This window comes from Ambystoma mexicanum, chromosome 3q (genome assembly GCF_040938575.1).
Source record: "Ambystoma mexicanum isolate Mex_15411 chromosome 3q, UKY_AmexF1_1, whole genome shotgun sequence".
In the NCBI taxonomy this organism is placed as follows: domain Eukaryota; kingdom Metazoa; phylum Chordata; class Amphibia; order Caudata; family Ambystomatidae; genus Ambystoma; species Ambystoma mexicanum.
This window is the reverse complement of record NC_090926.1, coordinates 911830695-911838688: the sequence shown is the minus strand read 5'-3', so window position 1 is coordinate 911838688 and position 7994 is coordinate 911830695. Positions and strand designations below refer to the sequence as shown.

Below are 7994 nucleotides of genomic sequence, written 5' to 3'. Positions count from 1 at the left end.
GGTTAGTTTCTTTTCCTCCGCTTAGTAATATGCTTAAATTCAGCGGGTCGCCACATCTGATCTGAGGTCGTAGTCGAGGGAGCCGCGTGAGCTCCGTGGGGCGGCCGCGCCTCGGGCCCGGGGCCGCACAGGGGGGGTTAGCCCCCGGCATGGCCCTGCGCCTTCCGGCGGCGGCCGATCGTGCGCTTTCCCGATCCGCCGAGGCCGAGGAGCCGCCTGGTCGCCGGGCCCGCGCTCCGGGGCCATCCCGCGCCGGCAGCCGTGGGACACCACAGACAGCCACACGCGGCACGGCCCGGTGCCCCAGGGCGGGGGCGGAGGCGCGCCGGGCTTTTCAAGGCCCGCCTTGAAATCATCATCATCAGGTGTTGATTCGGATGAGACCTACGTGCCGTCGCAGGTGAGTGTTCCAGGGAGGGATTCTGTTCTGTCTCACCCACCTGCACCAGGGTCAGGACCCTCCACGTGTGCAGAAAGAAAAAGCTGCACTACGCTGTGGCACCCAGTAACACAAGAATGAACGTATGCGTGTCACACGCAGCCTAGAATGACCTCTGAAGGGGTAGGCTACACACGGGGCAAGCACAGATGTTAGATACGTGCGTGACTCACCGTCTGCCAGGTAAAAGAGCGTGAAAAAGGAGCGTGTTTGGTTGGCAACACCCCCGCCAAAAGAAGATTTGTACGCTGTCTGAGGAGACAGGACAACAGTAGAAGGGAACACTGTTGAGGGAACAGGCCCAGGTAAACCAGTAAAAGAGAAAAAAGAGAAAAAGCTGTCAGAGGTAACAGGGAATACGAACTTGAAACGCCGTGAAGTAAATCGCGTGTGAAACGACAAGAAGTACAGAATTCACCCACTCGCTCTCCACGAAAAGCACGTACAAGGAAATGGTATTCTACACGTACCTTTTATACAGGCCCACACGTCCAGCGTCACTTACGCGGCGTGTACGCGCTAGGGCCATTTCCACCAATTACACGCTTTGTCACTTCTGCGTGTAGGGCCATTTCCACCAATTATACGCTTTGTCACTTCTGCGTGTAGGGCCATTTCCACCAATTACACGCTTTGTCACTGCCGCGTGTACGCGCTAGGCCCATTCCCACCAATTACACGCGATGACACTCTGACGTGCTGTCCAATTACACGCGATGACACTCTGACGTGCAGTCTTTCCACGTGTGCTCTGTCATCACGTGCTGTGTGGGAAACACCCGTGCGGGTCACGTCACAGACGCGCTTACGCGCTGAGGGCCTTTGGTCCAATAGAATCGCGTATGCGTGCTGACGCGCTTACGCGCTAAGGGCCTTTCCTCGAATTTCACGCTGACGTGCAGACTTTTCACGTGCCAAATCACTCCGTATAAAGCTGGCCACGCGTATGCACACGGAAGACCACGCTCCTGCCCAGAAGGCCGAACTACTGCCCCCCAGAGCCCCGAGCACGCTCCCACCTGCCATCTGCTGCTGCCTGACTGCCTGCTGCCCACGTGCACTGCCATTTGCTGCCTGCACATCAGCCAGGGGTGCTGTTGCTGTGACCACCCCTGCTGGAACCGAAGACTCCCGACTGGGATTCCATCGCTCCACAGCCCAGCCCCAGGACCCAGTTGCCCACCCACTCCTGCCTCTGGGGTGGTCATGTCGGGGCAAACACCACCTGTGACCACTGACAACCCCCGGCCAGAGAGGCAGAGGGGCACCAGCTTCAGTGCCACCGAAGTTGGTGTCCTGGTGGAGCAAGTCCTGGGGCAGTATGATGCCCTCTTCGGAAGTTCCCGCGCCGACAAGGAAGGACGGACTCGGATCTGGACTGACATCGTGACTGCCATCAACGCGGAGGGGGTGGCAGTCCGGGACTTACAACATGTCAGGAAGCGCTGGGAGGACTTCAGGTCCAGGACCCTGAACAAGGCCCGGCGCCTCTTGAAGGCAGCGGATGCCAAGGGGCGCCGGGGCCACTTGTCGGAAGAACAGATGAGGGTCCTGGAACGCATATCCCCAGCGCTCCACGTCCAGGTCCTGGAGAAGCAGACCAGTCTGGAGTCGAGCAGTGAGTGTACATGCATCCTGATTGTGAGCAGTACGTGTGGTGATTATTCGGTAGTGTGCAGGTTGCACATCTGTTTGTATGGGGTCGAGTATGGGTGGGGGTGTACAGGGCCGTGGGGCTGACACATGCGAGAGCTGTAATGTGTGAGACATGGATGGTGCTTGTGTGTGTAGGCTTGCATGCCAAATGCAGTTGTGCGTGCACACATGTTTGGATGAATGTGTATGTAAGTAGACATGTCCGTGATGTCACGCATGTATGTTGTTTTCGGCTGCATGTATGAGCACTGTGTACATGTGCATCTGTGTGTATTTGACAAGGGTGCAACAGTGATGCAACATGGATGCATGTGACAGCGGTATGTGGAAGCCTGATTGGCAGATGTGACATGGATGCCCGTCTGAACAGTGCGACACTTGGCAGAGGTGTACACATGCATGCAAGTGTGGTGGTGTGTGTACATGTGTGGTGCACTTCCTGTGTTGCATGTGATGTCTGGCTCACGTTTGGCTGCTCATGCTGTTATATGTGTATGGATGGTGGTGGTAGTTGCGATATGGCTGTGGTATGGCTCATGTGTGCGAGTTGCAATGACATGTGTGTTGGGGATTGTGATGACATGTCTGAGGTTTGCCAATGCCACTCATGTGCAACTGTCATGTGTGTATGTGTCCACTTTACAGTGCCCTGATGCCTGTGTTTTGTTTCTCCCTGTCTGCAGCGTCAACTGATGAAGAGGGCGGAGAAGGTGCTGTGGAGCACAGCGGCGGGGATCCGACCGCCAGCCGGAGACGCAAGGCCCGGCTCCCCTCCCGTGTTGTCATCTCGTTGGAGAGTGAGGAGTCCGGTGCCGCATCCCAGGCCGCAGCTGCCGGGGGGAGGTCCAAGAGGCGGAGGTTGGAGTTGGACTCCTCTTCAGCAGAAGGGGCAGCTGGGACCCCATAGGGCCCAACAGGTGAAGATGGCACGGAGTCATCCAGGTTGGTGGGGGGTTTGTTGGAGGAGGAGGCCGTGCAAGCACCAGAGACGGGGTCTGGAGGTGGGGATCCCACTGGTGCTAGTGGTGCAGTACAGGACCAGGGACAGGAGGTAGCACAGGCCGCCGCGGAGGTGCCTGTGTGCAATCCTGTCCCCGATCCTGTCCCTGCATCATCTTGCACCAGCAGGGATGCCTACGTCCAGACCCGTTTTCAGGCAGGGGATGAGCTGACGTCAACTGGCCTTCCTCTGCCTGCGGACGTGGCTATCCAGGTCCGGGTTGAGCCTGTCCTGGCTGGTGTGGCGTTGCGTCAACGGGCCATGCGAGGTGACCTGCAGTCTTTTCATGGAGAGACTGCACGTCATCTCGAATGGCTCGTTGACCACGTCAGCCTGCTGGGACAGGTCACCCAGACCGGATTCCTCCGTCTGATGGGGCTTGCTCCGACCCCCTCCTCAACTGGACCCCCTATGCGCCAGTCGTCCTCTGTGCCATCTTCCCACCCATCAGTCACCTGGGTGCCCTGTGGAGCTGCCTCTGACGGTGCGGCCAGGCTGGTGGAGGAGGCATCCCTGCCACAGTCGGGAGTCGGACGTCCAGCAGGGGTGGCCACATCAACAACTGCACCCCAGCCGGCGGAGGATGTGCAGGCAGCAGAAGGCAGTGCACGGGCAGAGGCAGAGCAGCAGCAGCAACATGGTGGGAGCCATGAAGGCTCGGGGCCTTCGACATCGGAGGGGCAGGCATCGGCCGGAGGGCAGGAGGACCCAGGACAGAGAGTGTCTTCCGTGTGGCAGCGGTTGGGCCACGCCATAGGTGCGGAGCGGCGGCGGGCGGAAGAGGCGCGGCTCACAATGGTCAGGGCGGAGAACTCCATGCGGAGGGCCCTGAGGCGGGCCGAGTGCCTCGAGGCAATCCGCAGGGGGTTGGAGGAGGACACGGCGTCGTCCCTGCAGACCCTCGGGGCCATGGAACTGGACCGCCTCCGGGACATCGAACATTAGTTCGATGATGCCCTGGCCCGGAACACCACGGAGTGAGCCGCTGGACTTGCCCACCGCCTTTGTATATAGTTCTTTAGTTTTAGGTTTCCTTTGTTTGTTCTTATGATTTGGAGTCGACGGACACTGCTCCACTTTTTGTATATAGTTGCATTTTAGTTAGGTTTTTTTGTAGGTTTCCTTTGTTCAGTTGGGCACATGGACCCTTGGAAGTTTTTTACATAGTTCTTAATTGGATAGATATTTTTTTACATTTGACTTTGGACGACATTTTTTTGGATTCGGATTTGCTGTTTTTTTTTTTTATACAGACATGCAGCTTATTTTTTCTCATTCCCATTGTAGTTTGTTTCATTTCTTACAGCATTCTTTCTTTTTTTCAATACAATTTTGTTTTCATACTTCACTGTGTGGTATCATCTCATTGGTTTCATGCATGTCATGTTGGGTGTTTTCCCATTCAATTGCAACCATTGTGTGTGACGGACATGGGCTCATTAGCTTCATGAACATTGGGGGTGTAACATGTAATTTCCATTTCCACGTGGGTGAATGGGTTACTTGGTAGGGCTTTTTGGCTGTGGAGGCTGACCATAACGCACATGATTGGGGATTGTGAGGACCTGGTGGAGGGTGCCCCTGGATGCTGGGGGGTGGGGGTGGTGGGAGACATGAGTGGGGGCCTGGTGGAGGGTGCCCCTGGTGGCTGGGGATGGGGGTGGTGGGAGACATGAGTGGGGGCCTGGTGGAGGGTGCCCCTGGTGGCTGGGGGTGGTGGTAGACATGAGTGGGGGCCTGGTGGAGGGTGCCCCTGCACTGCTGGGGGGTGGTGGGAGACATGAGTGGGGGCCTGGTGGAGGCTGCCCCTGCACTGCTGGGGGGTGGGGGTGGTGGGAGACATGAGTGGGGGCCTGGTGGAGGGTGCCCCTGGTGGCTGGGGGGTGGGGGTGGTGGGAGACATGAGTGGGGGCCTGGTGGAGGGTGCCCCTGGTGGCTGGGGGGTGGGGGTGGTGGTAGACATGAGTGGGGGCCTGGTGCAGGGTGCCCCTGCACTGCTGGGGGCTGGGGGTGGTGGGAGACATGAGTGGGGGCCTGGTGGAGGCTGCCCCTGTACTGCTGGGGGATGGGGGTGGTGGGAGACATGAGTGGGGGCCTGGTGGAGGGTGCCCCTGGATGCTGGGGGTGGGGGTGCAGGGGGACATGAGTGGGGGCCTGGTGGAGGGTGCCCCAGCACTGCTGGGGGGTGGGGGTGGTGGTAGACATGAGTGGGGTCCTGGCGGAGGGTGCCCCTGCACTCCTGGGGGGTGGGGATGGTGGGAGACATGAGTGGGGGCCTGGTGGGGGCTGCCCATGGTGGCAGGGGGGTGGGGGTGGTGGGAGACATGAGTGGGGGCCTGGTGGAGGGTGCCCCTGGTGGCTGGGGGGTGGGGGTGGTGGGAGACATGAGTGGGGGCCTGGTGGAGGGTGCCCCTGGTGGCTGGGGGGTGGGGGTGGTGGTAGACATGAGTGGGGGCCTGGTGGAGGGTGCCCCTGCACTGCTGGGGGGTGTGGGTGGTGGGAGACATGAGTGGGGGCCTGGTGGAGGGTGCCCCTGGATGGTGGTGGGTGGGGGTGGTGGGAGACATGAGTGGGGGCCTGGTGGAGGGTGCCCCTGGTGGCTGGGGGGTGGTGGTGATAGGGGACATGAGTGGGGGCCTGGTGGAGGGTGCCCCTGCACTGCTGGGGGGTGGGGGTGGTGGGAGACATGAGTGGGGGCCTGGTGGAGGGTGCCCCTGCACTGCTGGGGGGTGGGGGTGGTGGGAGACATGAGTGGGGGCCTGGTGGGGGCTGGGCATGGTGGCTGGGGGGTGGGGGTGGTGGGAGACATGGGTGGGGGCCTGGTGGAGGGTGCCCCTGGTGGCTGGGGGGTGGGGGTGGTGGTAGACATGAGTGGGGGCCTGGTGGAGGGTGCCCCCGCACTGCTGGGGGGTGGGGGTGATGGGAGACATGAGTGGGGGCCTGGTGGAGGGTGCCCCTGGATGCTGGGAGGTGGGGGTGCAGGGGGACATGAGTGGGGGCCTGGTGGAGGGTGCCCCTGGTGGCTGGGGGGTGGGGGTGGTGGGAGACATGAGTGGGGGCCTGGTGGAGGGTGCCCCTGGTGGCTGGGGGGTGGGGGTGGTGGCAGACATGGGTGGGGGCCTGGTGGAGGGTGCCCCTGCACTGCTGGGGGGTTGGGGTGGTGGAGACATGAGTGGGGGCCTGGTGGGGGCTGCCCATGGTGGCTGGGGGGTGGGGGTAGTGGGAGACATGAGTGGGGGCCTGGTGGAGGGTGCCCCTGCACTGCTGGGTGGTGGGGGTGATGGGAGACAAGGGTGGGGGCCTGGTGGAGGGTGCCCCTGGATGCTGGGGGGTGGGGGTGCAGGGGGACATGGGTGGGGGCCTGGTGGAGGGTGCCCCTGCACTGCTGGGGGGTGGGGGTGGTGGGAGACATGAGTGGGGGCCTGGTGGAGGGTGCCTCTGCACTGCTGGGGATGGGGGTGGTGGGAGAAATGATTGGGGGCCTGGTGGGGGCTGGCCATGGTGGCTGGGGGGTGGGGGTGGTGGGAGACATGGGTGGGGGCCTGGTGGAGGCTGCCCCTGCACTGCTGGGGGGTGGGGGTGGTGGGAGACATGAGTGGGGGCCTGGTGGAGGGTGGCCCTGGTGGCTGGGGGGTGGGGGTGGTGGGAGACATGAGTGGGGGCCCGGTGGAGGGTGCCCCTGCACTGCTGGGGGGTGGGGGTGGGGGTGGTGGGAGACATGAGTGGGGGCCTGGTGAGGGTGCCCCTGGTGGCTGGGGGGTGGGGGTGGTGGGAGACATGAGTGGGGGCCTGGTGGAGGGTGCCCCTGGTAGCTGGGGGGTGGTGGTGGTGGTAGACATGAGTGGGGGCCTGGTGGAGGGTGCCCCTGCACTGCTGGGGGGTGGGGGTGGTGGGAGACATGAGTGGGGGCCTGGTGGGGGCTGCCCATGGTGGCAGGGGGGTGGGGGTGGTGGGAGACATGAGTGGGGGCCTGGTGGAGGGTGCCCCAGCACTGCTGGGGGGTGGGGGTGGTGGGAGACATGAGTGGGGGCGTGGTGGGGGCTGCCCATGGTGGCAGGGGGGTGGGGGTGGTGGGAGACATGAGTGGGGGCCTGGTGGAGGGTGCCCCTGGTGGCTGGGGGGTGTGGTGGTGGGAGACATGAGTGGGGGCCTGGTGGAGGGTGCCCCTGGTGGCTGGGGGGTGGGGGTGGTGGTAGACATGAGTGGGGGCCTGGTGGAGGGTGCCCCTGCACTGCTGGGGGGTGTGGGTGGTGGGAGACATGAGTGGGGGCCTGGTGGAGGGTGCCCCTGGATGGTGGGGGTGGGGGTGGTGGGAGACATGAGTGGGGGCCTGGTGGAGGGTGCCCCTGGTGGCTGGGGGGTGGTGGTGATAGGGGACATGAGTGGGGGCCTGGTGGAGGGTGCCCCTGCACTGCTGGGGGGTGGGGGTGGTGGGAGACATGAGTGGGGGCCTGGTGGAGGGTGCCCCTGCACTGCTGGGGGGTGGGGGTGGTGGGAGACATGAGTGGGGGCCTGGTGGGGGCTGGGCATGGTGGCTGGGGGGTGGGGGAGGTGGGAGACATGGGTGGGGGCCTGGTGGAGGGTGCCCCTGATGGCTGGGGGGTGGGGGTGGTGCTAGACATGAGTGGGGGCCTGGTGGAGGCTGCCCCTGCACTGCTGGGGGTGGGGGTGGTGGGAGACATGAGTGGGGGCCTGGTGGAGGGTGCCCCTGGATGCTGGGGGGTGGGGGTGCAGGGGGACATGAGTGGGGGCCTGGTGGAGGGTGCCCCTGGTGGCTGGGGGGTGGGGGTGGTGGGAGCCATGGGTGGGGGCCTGGTGGAGGGTGCCCCTGCACTGCTGGGGGGTGGGGGTGGTGGGAGACATGAGTGGGGGCCTGGTGGAGGGTGCCCCTGGTGGCTG

General features: G+C 63.0%; 1 pseudogene; it reads right to left on the bottom strand.

The window, feature by feature from the left end:
- The window catches only part of LOC138448317 (28S ribosomal RNA), a 3759-nt pseudogene extending 3689 nt beyond the window's left edge, over positions 1-70 (bottom strand).
- Between the last annotated feature and the right edge of the window lie 7924 nt (positions 71-7994).